The 20,313-nt window shown below is 29.6% G+C and overlaps 1 long non-coding RNA gene across 1 annotated transcript in view; it reads left to right on the forward strand.

Annotated features, from left to right (window-relative positions):
- Positions 1-8,246: 8,246 nt before the first annotated feature.
- Positions 8,247-20,313, forward strand: part of LOC106691469 (uncharacterized) — a 35,057-nt gene continuing 22,990 nt past the window's right edge. The window contains exon 1 of the long non-coding RNA XR_001344792.1: positions 8,247-8,322. This is a non-coding gene — a long non-coding RNA (uncharacterized lncRNA). The remainder of the gene's footprint in view (positions 8,323-20,313) is intronic.

Raw genomic sequence — 20,313 nt, forward strand, 5'->3', positions numbered from 1 at the left:
TATCTTTTTAGCCCCGATGAAGCTCTACAAAGTTGGGCGAAACGTTGGAAAATAAATAATTTTTAACAATTTTGTTTTCTTGTGACTATCCCTGACCATCTTCTTCATAATTTGAATTGATACGGTCAATTATTTATAAATATAAGATCTTATATTTTGTTTATGGAAAATAATTAAAGTAAGAAAAATGTATAAATTTATACTATGAAGAATTTCATAATAAACTTATGAAATAAGTATTTGACTATATTCTGGCTTTTAGTACGTTTCCTATCGTTTTTAGACTTTGAATATTTAAAACCATTGATATATTCGTGTATACTATTATATTTTTTTAGCTCATCGTGTGACTATATTTATGAAGTTTTCCACCCTTAGTTTTGTGATACTTTAGTTTTTTTAAATGAACTAAAAGAATCAGGAAATAAATTAGTAGAAGAAATAAAAATATAACACACCAATGTGGTTGATAAATGAATGTAAGCTATGTTAATTTCCAATAAATCTCTATAGAATTGATTAAGGGCGGATATTTTGCTTTATAAGTGGGGTGTGATGGGCGATAAGGGAATCGTTTGGATTCTCTTGATTACGGCGGAAGAAGTTGACGATAAGATCGTTAGGTCCGACCATTTCAGCTCTCAATCCTGGCCAACCCAAATTGTAACCTAACTGTCGGTCGTAAAGTTACCGCTCTCTCAGCTTTACTCTCATCGTCAGGCAACTTAAAATTAATTGTCACAGAGCATTAGATCGTATGGAAATAAAATATTCATACTTTAGGTAACGAATTTATAAGGAATATAAATTAATAAGTGAAATCAAATTCTATAAAAAAAAAATAATAAAAAATAATCCCAAACGAGTTTAATTAAATTGAATTAAATTTTACAGGGTGTTTCATATCTTAGTGTACTGACTGAATATATGAATAAAGGATCCCAAAAAGAGAAAAAAATTCTCTCTGAACGTATGTCTTTTAACGCTTTGTTTATGAGAAATTCACATCAAAAGATTTTTATTATTAGGAATTATATATGTTACAATAATCCTAACAATCTAAAATCGTCAAAGCTCTTTACTTTGTCAAAAATATAATCATCCATAAAAACCTTAATGTTCCATAAGTAACTGATCTAGCCGTTATAAACTTCCTGACCATTAAAACCCACTAGTTTCTAACCTTGCTTCCTCTTCCAGTTCTGACAATCCAACTGAAAAGTAGGTGGCCTCGAGACCTTCGAGATAAATTAGAAATGTTATAGTGTTCTACCAATGTTTAGTTTCTCTACAAACCTGTTTTATACGATTATAATCTTAAATCAAAGTTGTAAGTTTGCTAGATGTATTTTTATTCAAATAAAGTTGAAAATGTTAATAAATAAAATTATGAAAAATATGTTATTATAAATAAATTTATACGTGCTTCAACTGCTTTATTAATGAAATTTCAGCTTTAAAATTTATATTAAATGTTGTTCAAAGTGATTACTTTGACCATTAAGACCATTAAGATTTTGGTATCGATCTTCTGCAAAATCATTGTTTGACAAGTTACATGACAGTATGAATGTAAGTTACATTTCATTAATAAATCAGTTAGAATACATATTAGTTTATTTATTATAACCTAAATAATTCAGGATAATGAAAATCTTTAGACGTGAATATCTCCTAACCAAAATGTTAACAGCTTACCTTAGTCACAAAGGTTTATTCATTTAATGCCTTAATATCCTTTTTTAACCGACGTATTCTTAGTCTTAACTCTTTATGGTAACTTATGCACTGTACTCGCTCAATTAGTGTTTTATGCATATCGATTTATAATTGATAGTAAAATAAATTAAATTTCCTAATTCAAGAGAAAAGCCCAACATCACGCTTTTCCCCTGATTTTGCATTACTGAAATCTATTGTTTTAATTAAAGATAATTTCTAACAAATCATAAAACATGCCGAGAATTCCCTATTCAACGATATTAATTTTCTGATATTGGTGAATGGAATTAATTTTTCCTGATTAAATCGTATAATTGAAACGATAAAATGCCATATCAAATTGCAATTAAACATGCGAAAGATTTCTCTGGCCTGATTTCTCTCACATTGTATTTCTCTTTTTTTTTTTTCATTAATTATTTTTGTAGAGTTTTACAATATTATTGATATTTGAACTTTGAAATTCCCATTCCTTACTGTTTAAAAATGAATTAGATATGAAAGATATATGTGCTCCCAGTCAAAAAGTTAAGTGCATTTCAGTTTGGAAAAATTCTACATCCTTTGGATTAAAATAAACTGGACTAAAATAGCGTTTTAGATCAGACTTCAGTGCAATTAAACAACATAAAATATCAGTTTTATGGTGGGATAGAAAAAAAAATAAATTATTTTAAACTGGTGAGATAGTGTGACGGATCCCAGAATTGTTTGTTGTTTAACCAATTAAAAATTAATCCAAGTCCTGAAACTTACAATATATCGTATTTTAAATCAGTTTAAATGGTTTTAATATTGAAAGTTTTTATAGAATAATAATTAATAACTTAAACGATTAACAAATTGCGTTTTTTAACTAATAATTGACTATGCTCAAAAGATTGGAGTAAAAACATTAATATCTCGTTGCTTAAAATATTAAAAAATGGAAATACAGATTAAACGTAAAAGTATATAATTAAAATTGAAAATTTATCTTAACAAAAAATGTTTATGCAGCTCGATGTTTTACCAATAAAATATTTCAAACAAAATCACAGAAAACGATTCCACCACACATCTCTTTTAAGTTTGAATTTGCTTAGAGTTATTTGTTTTTATTTATTTACTTTTTGTGTAAATTGAAAAAAATATACAATTATCAATAACATATTTGAAAAAGCCACTATTTTAATGAGTTAACAATTTGCTGTAGTAATGTGAAATCCTGAATGAAGGATTTTTGCGTGTGTATTGTAAATTAGCAACATTATATTTCCTGTTATATTCGTAATTTTAAATTCCTTCATCAATTTTACATTTTTACATTTTACAAGCTGCTACTGTCTAATTCCATGATTATCAATCAATTCTTTTGTATTATTCAATTCAATATTTTGTATAATTCCAAATTTGTTTGTATACTATTTCTTTTCAGTTTTATGTTTCTCTAAATGATGGTTGTTACCTCTTTTGTTCTATAGCCCTGATGAAGACCTGAAACTTAGGTCGAAATGTCGGCACAAATAAATAATCTTTTGTTTATATATATATATATTTTTTTTGCTGACCGTACCCTATGACTATCTTCTACACTCAGTAATCTACGGTCAACTATCTACACCTCAATAATTGGATGGCTATGCCAGACATTCTGGTTAGGAGGGAACCTTAGCTAATTTACGAATCGATCGCTTTATTATTTATTATTGTTTAAACTTTAAACATAGAAGATTATAGTTGAAAATTTAGCTCAACGATAACATTAATATTGAAACCGGGAAACGCGGTACATTTCATAACGAACTAACAACCCACCATTAAATAATTAATTGTCGCAAACAGACTTTCTGGGCATTGAGAAGTTTTCTCCTGGTTTCATTACTGCCAACAACTCACGTGGGAGTATGGTTAGGCCAGAGGTTCCCAAACTTTTTTTTGCAACGGGACCATTTATGTGCTTCCATTTTTTTTAAAAAAGCACTATTTTCTGGCTTAATCAATTTCGTGATAAAAATAAAAACGTTGACACGATTATTCTTGGAACGGTCGGATATGTAGAAAAATAAGAAAAACAGTGCAAAATAAATGCTGGATTTTAATTTATTATTTTTTTTTTGTAATATTTAGAGAGGCATTCGCTAACGGCACCTGGCATTTGTCGAGGAACCTCTGGCTTAGGTCCCTTAACTCGAGTGCTTTTTTATTAATATTTTAATCATTATTATTTTATATTAATTAAATGCTGATAACCGTTGTTCTAAAGACAGTACTTCCTTACAAAGTACTGTTACCTCTGGCCCATCATGGGTAGTTTTAGTTCACATTATTATTTTGACTTTTAGCTATTCCATTTTGTAAAAAGTATCTTTCTTAATTGTAAGTGCTATAGAGGAGCTAATTGTAAGTGCAAATATAATATATTATCTTATTCTTGACTTCTTTTCGTATAGGATTCACTTTGATAGCGCAGGTTACACCTTCAAAGCGAACCTTCTTCCCCTTTCCCCTAATACAATACAATCTGTTCTATGCCTTTCCCCCTTACACACGGGAAGTATTCGATAACCAGAATCCCATCTTGGGGTACCCAAATCTTTTTGATCTTGGGATTTTCTTATCTTGATTGGATTGCTTTGGGAGCTTTGGGAATCCCATTTCTGGAACGGAAGGGAAATAATAATAATTTTATCATACAGAAATACGTTTGTAATTCCCTGAGCCTTTTGATTATTTTTTAAAGTTTATATTGCTCTTTACTGATGTATCTTTAGAAGTATTTTATATATTCTTTCAAAGTAAGCTAATTGGTGATACTCTGGTTCTCATTCATGAGAAAACTGTTTTCAGGGAATGTTCTAAGGAAGTTAGTGACGTAGCGTTAAGGGTAAATATAGCATAAAATCTATCAAAACTTAAATATTCCTTGAACGGTAATAAATTCAATTCCATACTAAAAGTGTACTCAGTTATTGGTTGTGCTTATCCAACGAATTAAGGAACAGAATCCGAAAAAGTTGGGATTCAATGTGGGCTGCCGTACCACTCACCAATAAATTGAGAAATGTAAAAAAAAAAAATACACAAAAGTGGACAAGTGCCATAAGGGGAAACAGAAGAGAAGAAGTGGTTGTTGCAAGAGTAAGAATAGGACATTCCAAATTAACTCACCTTCACTTAATCACAAAAGAAGACCAGCCTATATCCCAAACCTTTCATTCCCCATTATCAATAAAGCATATAATTGAAGAATGCCCATCATTTCGTCAAGCCTTCGAAAATAATAAAATTCCACGAACAAGAGAATGGGCCCTTAAAGACTCAGAAGAATCCATAGACAAAATAATAAAATTTCTGAAAGAAACACAACTTTATACTAAAATATTATCCACCGACCAGTGTAAAAAAGGAAATAGTCTACATTCAACCATCAAATGTCAAAAAGAAGATAGATGAAGTAAAAAGGGTGTAATAACCTAGATGTTGATCGCCCTGAATAAAAATCTAATCTAATCCAACGAATTTAACATCACAAAAAATACCTTTGATACCCTCCTTCCTTCTCCCTTCCCATGGTATTTTTTAATGTTTAATTTAGATTTTTTGTTATTTAATATTGTTGTAATTTTTTTGTTATTTAATAAGTATTATTTTATTATATATATCTATATTTTATTTATACATATCGTAATTGTATTTTTTTTATTTAATTAATTTTATAATAATTATTATTTTTTTAGTATTATTATTATCATCTACATTTTTTCTATACATATAGTATGACCGAATAGTTTGAACATTAATTTTAATTGCCCTTGAATGTGGCAGATGTTCTTCAATAAAACATCTAAAGATATAAAGAAATAGATAATTTCTATTTAAGTATAATTTCATTGATCATTTTATATTTGTAATTAGCTAAGAGAATAGAAAATCATGTTAAAGTGCAATAAAACCCAAGATAGCAAAATTTTCAGGTAGCCCATCCTTTGGACCGAAGATATAATAGAAATATTCACGATCTTTAGTTTAACATGTTAAAGTGTGTTAAATGGAAATACTTCTGTTAAGTGAATAAATATTTTCTTCTTTTAGCATGTTAAAGCGATATAATATTTAATATGGTTGAGAGCCTGTTAATAGGTCTGCGAAATGGAGAATGACGTCACACAACAGTCAACCTGAGATCCACACCTTTTTGTCTCTTGTCGTGATAGGTTTTTAAACTCTGATAAAGTAACGAATAAAAATAATAATAAAACAATTTTTAAAAAAATAGGAGAGGAAACATGTGAGATGGGTGGAGTAAAGATGTGATTTTACTATCACGTTGAGAATTCAATGTTAAAAAAAAGGTTTCCCAGAAAATCCGCTCGGAGCTCCTTGGAATTTAACATATAACTTCGATTTAAAATTAGGCTCCTCACAAACTTACACTTATATTATTTATCATGTTAAAACTGTTTACATTTAACACATCATAAATACCCTTTATGTATAATGGTCAGAAAGCGCTAGGTCTATTTTGTATCTCTCTGTTGATGGCCGATTATTACAGTAAAATAAAGGTTGGATTTTGTATTAAAATAAAAATTTCCACGGATTCGTTGTCATACTAGAATTCATATTTTGAAAATATTTAGAAGATACTGCGTCTTTCTTTCTGAGATATATGTACTGTGTGACTGAGGCCTGACAAACGGTTGGGGATCAAATCGGTTCTCCTGAAGCCACATCAGGTATGCCGTCTGCCTTCCTGTGGATCTTCTGCACTAAATTCTCCCAGCGTATAAAACCGGATAAAGCCAACCAAGCCCTGCAATTTTATCATTCTCAACCTTTTTTTTTTTACTTTTCATTGTGATTTTTTATGTTTATATTTATACATTTTCTTTAAAAAAAATCATGTTTTTTAATTTTAATTTCCCCACTTACTGATTTTTTAGCTGTAATTAATATTAATATAAATTTCTTTAAATTTTATCACACCAAATATTATATATGAAAAGGATGAGTAATATATAATGACCGGCTTTTTTTTTAATGTAAATTATACATTCATTAGCTAGACTTGTTTTTCAAATCCAATTAAGGTTTATATAAATTTAATCTCTGTACTACATTTAATAAATTTGAAATTAAAATTACCTCTAATTTCCTTAGAATTCGGTTAAACCATATCATTCAAAATATTAGTGATATTACGTAATTATTGGAAACGTAGGATTCGCTCGCAAAATTACCCGTTCAGTGCGATAATTAAAAGAAAATAATACTTATTCTTAGATTTTAAGTAAATGGTTTCGAAAATTTTGAACTTAAAATATCAGTCTCAAGAGAAAAGGGTGTCCTGGATGAATTGATCTTTACTATAAAATATAAAATTTTATATTTTTAAGTATGATTAATTTTTTCTCTTATTATTATTTTGTTTATATAATAAAAAATAGTTTTTTTTTGCGAACGAGGATTTCACACATTATGAAAATGATAGTAATACTCTGATAAAGAACCATAAAAATAATAAGAATTATTTATTATATATGTAACTCTAAATAAAAGGTGTTTTAACTGTAGCATAATACAAATAATCATAAAGTTTAGGATTATTTATAAGTATATGAAGAACAGTAATTAGGCTAGATTGAAATAATAGTTTAGTTGCTGAAATTAAATGTTGAAAACTGACGAAACAGCTTTCGAGGTTTGGGGAATAAGATTTTATTTATTTTTACAGAAGTATAAACAAAATATGAGCAATATTTAAATTCTAAAACAATGAGGATAATATAAAATAAAATGTTCAAAACTAAATAATAAATCAAAATAAGAAATTGAAACGAAATTGGCAAATAAACTATCTGATATAAAATGTGTAAATATCGTACATGCTTCAATATATTTCTGCATTTTTAATTTTATTTTGATGAAGTCATTAATACTGAAAGTATTTGTGAATGTGTTCTATTTGTTCATTGCATTTTGAAATGTTCATTACTATACTTGGAGAGTACGATATGTTAATATAGGATATGCTTTTTAAAGTATTGCAATATAAAACATTTAGTGTTTTGACAATTTTTTTTAAAGTTTTGAAATGAAATATACTTAATAAAAATTGTTTCCTAGCAGTAAGAGTCATTAGTCATGGCAGGTAGCCAAGATAACTATTGTCTCTTGAAATATAATAAATTGTTTATTGATGTTCACTTATTTGGTTTTGGTTAAAAAAATAATGATTAAATAAAGTATTCAGGAATGGTCACACAAGGCGAAACAAGACTTAATTTATTTTTTACCGATAGTTAGGTTTGCATTCTTTTTGGTTTCATATTTTAGTTTCACGATTGGGTTGAAGTACAAGTTGCTGCCACGACTGTTGGTAATTCGATATCAGTAGTATGTATGACAAGATACAATCCACCGATCTCGTCAACTATATTCGAAAATGGTTGCTCATATTACGCCTTATTTATAAATATTTTTCGTCATTGATTTTTTTTAAAATTTCCTATTACTAGAGTTATTAATGTTTATTTTCTTTTACAGTACATTGGGACGTTGGATGTTCCTAAACCCTCAACCAGGGTGGAAATAGTAGCTGCCATGCGTCGAATTAGAGTAAGTACCAACAATAAATAATTTTACAGTATATTTCAGTTCATATTATCATGATTGGCCAGTATTATTTATAAGATATTCTCTATCATAAATATTATAAATATCATTTTAATCAAAATTAAAATGTATTGCTTGATCTGTATAAAATATAATTATTCGAACCGAAGTTGTACCAACTGAACTCAGTGATACTATGTTTTAATGTACCAGTGTGATTATATTACGTGTGACGCTAGATTCAAACCATTAGTTGAAAAATAGTATACGTGATGTTTGTTATAGAAATTAGTTTTAATGCATCATGGAATAAAGAAAGCCAAGAGCCCAGTGGAAAAAAAAACGTAAATCATTTCATCCCAACTTTGATCACTTTAATAAAAACTATGTGTAGTTACGAGTCTGCTACGTATAGTATCATTTACAGTAGAGTAAATTTACTAAAATATGAGCACATGCATAATAAAGTTGTTTACGTTATAAAGTTTTTTAAAAAGCAGTATTTCACGAAGTAAAATCTGTAGTTAGGGAATTAATTTTTTATATCTCATGAACCATTGGACGCACTAATATCTGTCAATACTCAAATTAAAGCAGGTTGAATGCAATATAAAATAGTTTATAACGTTTTTATTTGTTGGGGTAGTTAGTAGGTTTTATTATATTTGCCTTAATAAATTAACAAACTGTTGATTTCTAGTTGTTCAGGTAAAAGTTTTGATTTATGAAAAACTATATTTCAGGGACCATTAGACGTAAGGGTACCTGCCAGCACTCAAAATACAGCTAGTTTAATGTCCTATAAAGTAGTTTATGACAATTATCTTCCTAGTAGTAGTTTTCATGGTATTTGAAAAAATAAATTGATTTACAGTTGTATATATATTGTTCTTGAGATATAGTTTTTCGTAAATCAAATTTTGTTTTTCTCCAGAAATTGGAAATCATCATTTTGGATATTATTTTGGCAAATATCATGACAACTACTATTTCTACGAAGATAAATGTCGCAGACCACGTTATTTCAGCGCTACTAGCCATATATACGTTTATAGCACATGTTTTATGAAATATTGCTGTTTAAACGAGTTAAATGTAAATTTCAAGTTAAGTGCTCATATTCTTGAAAATTTACTCTTCTTTAAATATTAATCCAGAAGGATTTTAGTGTTGTAGGTAGTTTTAAAGATATATGGCTCCAAATGAAAAATTAATTTTTTGTAACATTTTGATACATCCGTCATTTTTTTATATTTTAACTTCATAAGAAAAATGAAGTAGTTTATAAAGTATGGCAAGGTAACGGGAACAAACTATTCAAATTTATTAAAAATAATTGTTATGCTGATAGGTTGGGTACCATTTTCCCTTACATTAATATAAGTTTTTCCTTCCATTTACTTATTCTGAACACATAGTTCGTTCATAAAAAAATACAACTTTTCTTTTGTTAATATTATAATAATTAATTACTTTTTTTGTGCGTTATATACAACTTAAAATATACACTCAGTATGAATTAAATGTGCCCGACACCAAAAAATACGTTGCAATTAAAAAATAAAAAATACTGAAATTTGCAATCATTTCGCTATGAGACGAATCAATGGCTCTTACTTTTGTAATTCTTCAAGCATATTACTTATGTCCATTACTGTCTCACGGGCTCCCACATTCATATTCAGTTGATATTAATCAACTCTATTAATTGCATTATCTGACGTCATAGCTAGTTTGAAGCCACTCACAGCACTTATTTGTATTATTTTTTCTATTTTTGCAATGGCTAAATTGATATTTTGTTTATTTATTATATTGTATATTTTAAGCTTTTGAAAATTTTTATAATGTTTTGAAGTTATGGTAATTTATCTTTTATAATATTATCATTACTTTATTAATTTTCGATAATAGTTCTATTATTAATGTATGATTTTGTTATCAGGCACCTCAATGAAATTTTCTTCTTAATTTTTTTGGTTTGTTGAATAAATATAACTTACGTATGGTTTTTTCCCTTAATCACTTGATATGTCGGGACCAACATATTTCAAGTTTTTCTCAGACCTTCTTAAAGGTAAACCCTGAATTGCGAGGGATTCATAATTTGCCCATTATGACAAACACAACAAGTATTACATTCTGACATATATTTTAATGACGTCATTCGTCTCCTTTTTAATATCATGAGATTTTCATCTTAGTTAGCATCCGGAGACCGGGATTGGCAGTGACTGGAGTTATCATCCTAATCTGGCTGCAGAGACGGGGCTGTTGGCAGAGCGTGGCGCACCCTCGATAAGAGGAGCACCCAGCCACAATCTCCCATGACCTCCATCCCGAGCTAATTGGGTCCCTGCTTTCTCATCCCCTCGCCCGCCACTCATTTCCGATAGGGACTTTGATAGCCTCATGGCCTCCCGCGGAGCCAACATAATAGTCACCGCTATAGCCATAATGTTAGCACTAACGAGTCTTCCATCCTTTTATCTGCAAATTATAATTTGAATGCAGACTGCACTTGTCGTGCTGAATTGGTGTGGCTGCAGCAGTAATGATTCTCTGCCGCAAATTAAAATAAATGGGGATGCTAGTGGGTTCTCTTATAATTACTGTTCCAATTTGTATGTACAGTGAGATATTCACTTTTTATCAATAAAACAATATTAAATTGCATTTTTTTTTTAATAATTTATTTATTTTATTTACAACTGTATACATATATACACATCAAGTAAATTTTCTGTAAGTCATATTATGAAATGATACAAACATGTGGAGAATCTACCCATTGATAAAACTCCAAAAACATTTCTAAAGGAGAAGATCTCGAGGCCATCTTCTTTTCAGATGCCTAGGAGGATTATTAGGTAGTGAAGGAGAAGCCAGGTTAGAAACGAGTTGGTTTGGGTGGATGGGAAGTTTATTATGGAAGGAGTGGGATCTGGTTCTGGCCAAATCGGCAACATAGGGGACATTGAGGTCCTGATGGATGATTTGATTTGTGACAAAGTAAGGAGCATTAAGGATTTTGGACTGTAAGGATTGGATTCGAGAGGAATTAGATGGTTTAGTGGAGCCCCATAGCTCAATTACGTATGTCCAGATTGGCCTTATAATAGTCATGATCAGTCTTTTGTAATGGATTGGAAGTTTGGACCGTTTGTCTAGTAAATGTTGTAATAGTAATGTAGGAATCGACGGGCAGTTTCCTGTCTTTTCAGTCTTGTATGAGGATTCCATGTCAGTCGTTTGTCCAGATTTAGTCCTAAGTAACGGATCTATTCAACAGGAATAAGTGGGGTACTATTAAAAGATACTGTGGGGGAAGACGAAGGTTTACGACGAAGAGTAAATGTGATTTGGTGGGATTTATTGGAATTTATTTTAATCCTCCAGTTTTGGCACCATTCTTCAAGGGTGGTGATGTGGGATTGGAGGGATTGGGATACAATGGAAGGATCATTATTCACTGACAATAGGCATGTGTCATCGCCATACGTGGTGAGAATAGTGTTAGGATGGGTTGGGATGTCAGCTGTAAAAACTGTATAAAGGATAGGACCAAGGATACTACCCTGAGGTACACCAGCAGACTGAGGAAACAGGAATGAATAAGCGCTGTTGTGATTTACTTGAAATAACCTGTCTGAGAGATAAAAACGGATAATGAGATAATATGTAGGGGGTAGGAATTTACGGATCTTGTATAGAAGTCCTGGGTGCCAGACTCTATCAAAAAATTTCATTTAATTGGTTGTTACTGTGGTTCTACTAAATATAGTTGTAGTGCGTCTGTAACAATCATACAAAAGCAATATTCTTTTTTTAATTAAATTAAAAAAATGACAATTGTAATAAAAATATCCATTAGGCCACAACATTCTTTATTAATTTATGGTAAATATCCAGTATTTCGGCCATTCTGCTCATCATCAAGGCCGATCTATGAATTAACCCTATAGAACTAATTAATTCTAATGATCTCAATAGAAAAAATAAGAACCAAGCCATCAATAAAAAATCAGATGTGCAAAATTTAAATTCATGTTATTCTAACCTAATAAATACATAAACTCACAATTAGCAACATTAAATAGAAACAGACAAAATATAAACAACAGGCTGACTACCTGCTAAGGAATAAAAAAAAAAAAATCCACCATTACATGTGGGAAAACCTAAACAAACCTTACCTTCATTTCAAAACCTATTCAGTTCAGTCTTCCCTAAACCTGAAGATGGTAGTATAATGTAAAACAAACTGCAGTTGAGTAACAATTGTAAGTAATGTTTTTATTAAGCCATATTTCGATTATAATATTTATTAGTCAGAGATTGCACTAAGTACTTGTAGTTTGGTGGCAATTATTAGAAGTGAATGTTCTAAAAAACTGGTTTTTTTTTTTCATTGTAGGGCATGACTATGCAAACAATAAATTTGCGAAACGTCGCCAAAACAAAGTTGTATTATTCACTGGTCCTCAAAACCCATAAAACAAACAACATATATATATATATATTTACGTCAGAACATAAAACGAACTGGTTTATGTTTAAGGCAGTATGTTCTGACTAGTAAGTCCTTCATCAATGTACAGACTGGTTGCGGGAATCATTAGGCTTTGAAGTAAACTGTTTATAATATTTATTTATTTTACCTCTATATTTTAGTTTGTACAAATTTATGTCACTATAACTTTTACCTGCTATCGCAGATTGTTGTGTTAGCGAATAACTAAGAAATAGTTATGAAATACTAACATGAGGTTAGAAAACAATAATTGTATTAGAATATTGGGAACTCCGAAACGATATTAGATGTATTTATTTTAATTTTTCTTAAATTTAATTTTCTTAATATTGTATAGAAATTAACAATTTCTATTATATCGATTTATATTTTTATTTATAGATACCATATTTAGATATTGTTTAATTTTTGTATATTTGGTATGAGTGGAGGCTTAACTAAAAGTTATTGTTCTTAGTTGTAGCTACTTGTATTATTATTATTATTCCATCATAAAAACTATTAAAAAAAAAAGTTATTTTTCAAAATCACTTTATACACATAATACTCACTTCGAAAATTGCATGGTAAAATGTTCAGCCATGGAAAAATTCACAGTTCTATCATATACTGTATACAATAACTAAATCCTTCAGGAGCAGTCCATTACTTATGAGGTGTCTTCTAAGCAAAATTCACTTTTGGCTCACATTTGAAGAAAATGAAAATCTCATTACAAACAACCGAAGTACTTATTAAATAATATTTTACTCTTTAAATCTGATTAAAAAAAAAAGTTTTAGTTGCAAAACAATGGAATGAACATTAACCTAGGACTCTTGGAACCTATAAGAAAGCTGGCTAGACGTAAAAAAAGCTTTGGAATTCGAAAATATCTTTATTCCAGAAAAAGATGGCCTGAAGACATTTATAAACATGGCCGGATTACAATTGTAAATATGAACTAAAAAGAGCGAAGAGCATATTTTGGGGTAGCAATGATTCATCTCTTGACAGGTTGTGTATGCATGAATATCTTTACTACCTAAATAACGCCAAACACATTTCCACATGAAGCCTATGAGGAAATATTTGCTGTATTTATCCTTCTTCCTCCTCCCTTTTTATCTTTATGAGAACCTAATTTAGTTTATTGTTCTATACTTTCACCACTTCTCATTCTTTACCTGTGAACCCGACATCCTAAGCTAAATGGAAGTCGTAGTTGAGGCAATAGGTTTCGAAAAACGAATCCTGGTATTAACGCATACAAATATCTATTCCGTTTTATTGGAACTGTGAGTGTTTAATTTAAATTTTTATTATTTCTGGTATTATCAGTAGGTATTAATCGTCCATATATCATATTAATTGAATTTATGCGTGGTGAAACTAACTAATTAATAAGCATTTAAAGTTTGGACATATATGCATATATTTATCAAAAGGTTGGGCCCAATCATGTTCAACCTAGCCCAATCCGTACTAGTCCGTCCGAATCGGTATTAGTGTTGCCGGTCATAATCCTCAAATATTTGCCTAGTTTTATGAGCCCAGAATAATCATCCTACCGGAATTGTTGGTAATGTTTAAAATATGCCCTCAGTAATGATTTATTTTAATAATTATAATAAATTTATAAATATGGCCGGATTACAATTGTAAATATAGTTATTTTAGGTAACATAGAAGACACTTGTATGCTATTAGCGAATAATTACCCAACAATTGTTTTCCAAACCCTGCAATCACAATTCTTGAAGAATTGTGTAAAAACTGGAGGATTAAAATAAATTCCAATAAATCCCATTAATTAATATTTATCCTTTGATGTAAACCTATGAATACTTGTCTTTCAATATATTTTAACAATGTTCCACTTATCCCTAAACTACCCCACTAGGACTAAACCTGGACAAACGATCAACTTGGAATCCTAATTCAAGACTAAAAAGACACGAAACTACTCGTCGTTTCTGACTATTACAACATTTACTAGAAAAACGACACTAACCTCCAAATAATTACGGAATTGAGCTTTGGGGCTTTACTAAAACTATCAAATTCCTCTCGTGTTTAATCCCTGCAATTCTAACATCCTTCATAATTTCCTTAATACTCCTTACTTTGTCACAAATTAAATCTATAATGATATAAATTTTCCATATGCGGCTGATTAGACCTAAATAAAATATCAATCCTTCCGTGATAAACATTAAAACCTTATTATAGTGATTAAAACCTCTTTAATTCCTAATAATCTGGATAAAGCCTCAAGAACTGTTATAGAAATTTTATTAGAATTTTCTCTATAGATAGATTCTCCACAAGATTGTATCGTAATATAGTTATAATTTTTAATAAATAAATACTAGTGAAATGAATAATTCCTTTTATTTTTATTGCTTATTCATTAAGAGAATATAGAACTTAGCTGTAATATTTTCAACCCAAACATTTTTGAATTCTATTTATGTATTTACTAGAAGAATATTGAAATATTATTAAGTTAAAAATAAAACGTTTTATTGTAAATTTATTTAAGACAAGTATCTAATCTTTAAAAAATTGATTATTGCATTAATTAATTATATTGTTTTAACTTAAGGGGCAAATTATTGAAGGTGAGTATTATAGGATATGCAATATAGAATATTTAAAAAAAAAACAAACATATCATCATTTTTTTTTGTCTTTTTTTTTGGAATAACTCTAGAAATTTATTGTAGTAAAATACTGTGGAAAAATTATGGGTTAATTTATTCGCATAATAACTAACTGAGCACTAAAGCTATTGAGGTGAATTTTAAAAAGATGTCGCTGCAAAAGAGAACTGCCCTCAAAGCCAATAAAAGGTTTGCCCTGTTACTGCCGCAGCCCAACTTCTTAGCCCTTCTAAGTTTCCAGAAATTTAAAAAGCCTTTTAAAAATCAGTGGCAGGCCGCGATTTTCTACTCTACGTGAAAACTTTTATTCATCATTCAGAAGCTTTTAAATAGAATATGAATTGATGAATTTCTCCAACCTTTAAAATTTACTGATGGAGTATATGCTCTCTTACAAAAGTGGTCCAAAATATAAATCTTAAATTTTCCATAATTAAAATTATTTTTTCCTTATTAGTAAAATGTTATTCTAATTCATAGTAGTTAATTAGATCATTTTTCTCACCTTATTTTGGTTACACCTTCCAAGAAGGCCCCTGACTTCATACGTCTCAACACCTCAATCAAACAAATGCGAAAGTTACTCCAATAATTACATTTTTATGAGAAATTAGTTTCATCACAAAGGTCAATTAAGCTCATTTTTTATGGCCTATCAAAAATGTAAAAAAACAATTTTTTCCAGTATTAAATTGGAAATGGCTGAAGAAATGTGTAGAAAACAATATTTCATGAAACAAACCTACTTTTGAAAAACCTCAATTTGACTCTAACTTTGGTTAGTATAGACATGGCCGAAATATTTTTTGTTGGATTGTTTAAAACAACATAATAATAACCAATAAAAATTCACTTTTTCCAAATGCCAAAACAACTTCTGCAAGGTCTAGGGCTTACAAATACTGTTTGATGGGAGAATCAATTACGGTGAATTTGTAAACAGGTATTTGTGTGCAACAAAACACACTCTCTGCGTGATTAGACATTTATTTTTTTTTTTTTTTATACTATTTCCACTATTGATGTAAGTAAATGTTTTTGAATTAAGATAACGAAGTCTGCCGGTGGAGTTGTGGGAATGGGTTTTATTAATATTATTAATACGTACGAATTATCTGAATAATTAATGTGAAAAATAAAAATCAACTTTAAGACAAGCTATAAACGCTTGTATGAAGGTATACAAATATGTTGATGCTTGTCAAGATCACTTAATATACCTTAAGCAATTTTATGCGATGATTAGATCGAAGTATTTTAGATTGAATCCAAACAATTAAAATGTGATCTTGGAAAAATGGTTCATGTATATTGTAAAAACGGATTGCCGGAAGATATTATTTCTGGGGTTCAATTGATCCGGCTCTGGGACTGGATAACTGTGCCAATTACGAAACCAACAATTTACAATGTTCTACCGAATATCGCTGATAAACGATGGATTCCAATTTTGTCTCTTTCCGGAATTAATAACCGGATGCATTGTCTCGTTGTTGATCTGTGTATATATGTGCAATTGAATGTTTAACAAGATACATGGGACAATATTACGTTTATATGGATCAAATATATATTGTTAATGCATGGAAGGCGTTCATTTGCAAATCACTATTAGCGCGTTTTTTAATTTTTATATGGCCTGGTCTATAACTATTAACAACCGCGCGAACCACAATGTGCAGACATGACGCGACCTAGCAGTTATGATGTGAACTGTGGAAAAACGTATATTGATATATGTACTATTTCTTATAAATATTTTAATTGTTATTACCACGTCAGGTAGTGTAAAATTTTGAAATGTATTCTTTGAATCAATAAAGACTACAATAGAATCACTAAAAGCTAATTTCTTAAACTTAGCATATATATCTCGATGGACTTTTTAAGTCCGTTAGACTAATTAAAATTTTACTAACCGAAGTATGTATTATTATTTCACTCTGCCTTCTCTGAATGTTTCCTCCTTCCTATAACCTTTGTCCTTTCGTCAGACCCGACAGTGTAAGACTAGCTGCCTCTGCACCTTAGTAGCGAATACGTTATAGTGTGGAGTTTCAGTCCCTGCAAGGACCTACAGCGAATACCTGTAGGACTTGGCACATCTTTGGCCTGCCAATGATACTCTAATTATGGTAAAAGATTGTTACATAAAATTGAATTTTCGAACGATTTTCTTTTTTAGTTTTTTTTTTTTCGATTATCTATTCCGTACTATCTGTGTAATTTTTATTTTGCTATTATATAACCGATTTAAATTTTGTCTTCTTAATTGTTAATATCTCTTCTCATTGGAAATTATAGAGCTTGAAAGTTGACCATTACTGAACCAACCATGTTTCATTTATAAATTCTCAAAACTTTTTATAAATAAAATAAAATAAACAACTGGTATGCAAACCGGGTGGTGACCCGTCCAATTTATATGTAAGCTATTCAAGTTGATTTATTAATTAAAATAATAAGAATATAGGTGTTCTATGAAAATGATAGATGCATTATGAAAGTTAACTACGAAGAACTAAAGAAAATACATAAATGTATACATAAATTATGTATTATTTATTATATGACAATAAAGGATTATAAAGACGGACTATTTATAAATATGGCTTTGGTTACTGTTCTGAGCAGGGAACAAAGATGTTTCTTTAATGGTTTCCTCATCAAGTCCTCGGCTAAGAACTGATGCCTACCAGTCGCACCAGTATCCTCGCCTGGGAAAATGTCTCAATCTACTTTTTTTCTTGGCGAGAGCGATTAATATAAATGTGATGCCTTTGAAGTTTGTTAGTATATGACATGGGGCGTTATGTAAAATATATATTTTTGGACCGAGCAGTGTTAGATGGAAGTCATTATGACAGCGATATTTTATTAAAAACGGTTGCAAGGGGTCTCAAAGGAAGTTGTATATTAATATAAGTTGATCAATAGCATTTATTTTTAAAATTCTTGCTCGATTTTTTCCTCAAGGAAGTGTCAGCTATTCGCTTCTCCTCTTTATGTGATTCTGTAACTTTCTTTGACCACTTCTTTCTACGTGATCTGTTAACTAAATCGTCTGGCTAATAAATACAACAAAACTATGTATGTATAACGTGTGCCATTTAATTCTTAGATTTATTTATTCATACATTAAAAATTACTAATACATTAATAAACTTACTGTTATGTTTCTGGAGTTTGACAATATCGATGTATTATGTATGATTGATGCTACATCAGAGAATTATTTAAAAATATGTATGATAAAAGAAAATTATATCCAAATGAAAGAAAAGAAGAAATAAAATAGATTGTTGGAAGATATAGTACAAGATCCCAAGAGGAGAAAAAAAGCAGTTATCCCACCCCAATTTTTGATTACTTTAATGAAAACTATGTATAATTAATATTCAAAATTGATGAGTCTGCCAAGTATAGGTAGGGGGAATAAAAAATGGCGGCTGTTTCAAAACCTTAAAAAACACTAATTTTTCATTCGGTGATCAATATCTTAAAAACTACCAACAACACTAGAAAACCTAAGAGCACATTATTTAAAGAAGAATAAATTTGCTGAAATATTAGCCCTAAAAGAGCTATATTATTATTATTATTATTATTATTATTATTAAGAGATATATTACGTCCGATAGTTCTCGAGATACAGTTTTTTAAAAAGCAAAATTTCTTAAAAATCTACTGAAAGATTAGTAGTTAGTTAATTTATTTTGAGAAATCTATATCTCAGGAACTATGTGACGTACAGATGTATATTAGCACTCAAATTAAAGCTAGTGTAATGGGCTATGAAGTAGTTATCGACGTTTATCGTCGTAGGAATAGTAGTTTTTATGATATATGCTAAAATAAATTGATTTATAGTTGTTTGGACAATAAGCTTGATTTATGAAAAACTTCATTTCAGAAACCATTTGACGTACAGATATCTGCTTACGCTCAAATTAAAGCTTACTTACAAAGTTAAATTTACTATAAAATAGTTAATAATGTTTATCTCTTTAGGACTAGTAGTTTTTATGATATTTGACAAAATAAACTTACAAATTGTTAATTTTTAGTTGTTCGTATAAAATGTTGGATTATTGAAAAAAATATGTGCGTCTTATGGATCTAGAGATATATTTTTTCAATAATCCAACATTTTATTCGAACAACTAAAAATTAACAGACATATGTGCGTCTTATGGATCTAGAGATATATGTCTGCCAACACTCAAAATAAAGGAAATTTTACTTACTATAAAGTAGTTTATGACACTTATCTTCGTAGGAGTAGTAGTTTTTATGATATTCACATATGAATATAAATCTGGCAAATCAAAATTTTTCCGAACAACTATAAATCAATTTATATTAGCAAATTTCATGAAAACTATTACCATTACTTTCAGTACGTCCCTTATAACATCTTTATGAAATGTTGCTTCTCAAAAAGCTATATCTCGAAAACTATTTCACGTAAATAACTCTATTAGGGCTCATATTTTAGCAAATTTACTCTTCGTTAAATGAGGTTCTCTTAGGTTTTCTTGTGTTGTTCCTACTTTTTAAGATATAGAGCTCCGAATGAAAAAATAGTTTTTTTTATCGCTTTGAAACAGCCGCCATTTTTTATCCCCCCTATCTATACTTGGCAGATTCATCAATTTTGACTATTAATTATACGTAGTTTTCATTAAAGTAATCAAAAATTAGGGTGAGATAACTGCGTTTTTTTCTTCTCGGCTCTTGTACTATAATATGTATCTGTAAGCTGTTCCATTGTTATATAAAAAAAATATGTTTAGCACTATTTAAATATATATA

The sequence above is a fragment of the Halyomorpha halys genome, unplaced genomic scaffold, assembly GCF_000696795.3.
Source record: "Halyomorpha halys isolate HHAL.00 unplaced genomic scaffold, Hhal_1.1 Scaffold2384.1, whole genome shotgun sequence".
Taxonomy (NCBI): domain Eukaryota; kingdom Metazoa; phylum Arthropoda; class Insecta; order Hemiptera; family Pentatomidae; genus Halyomorpha; species Halyomorpha halys.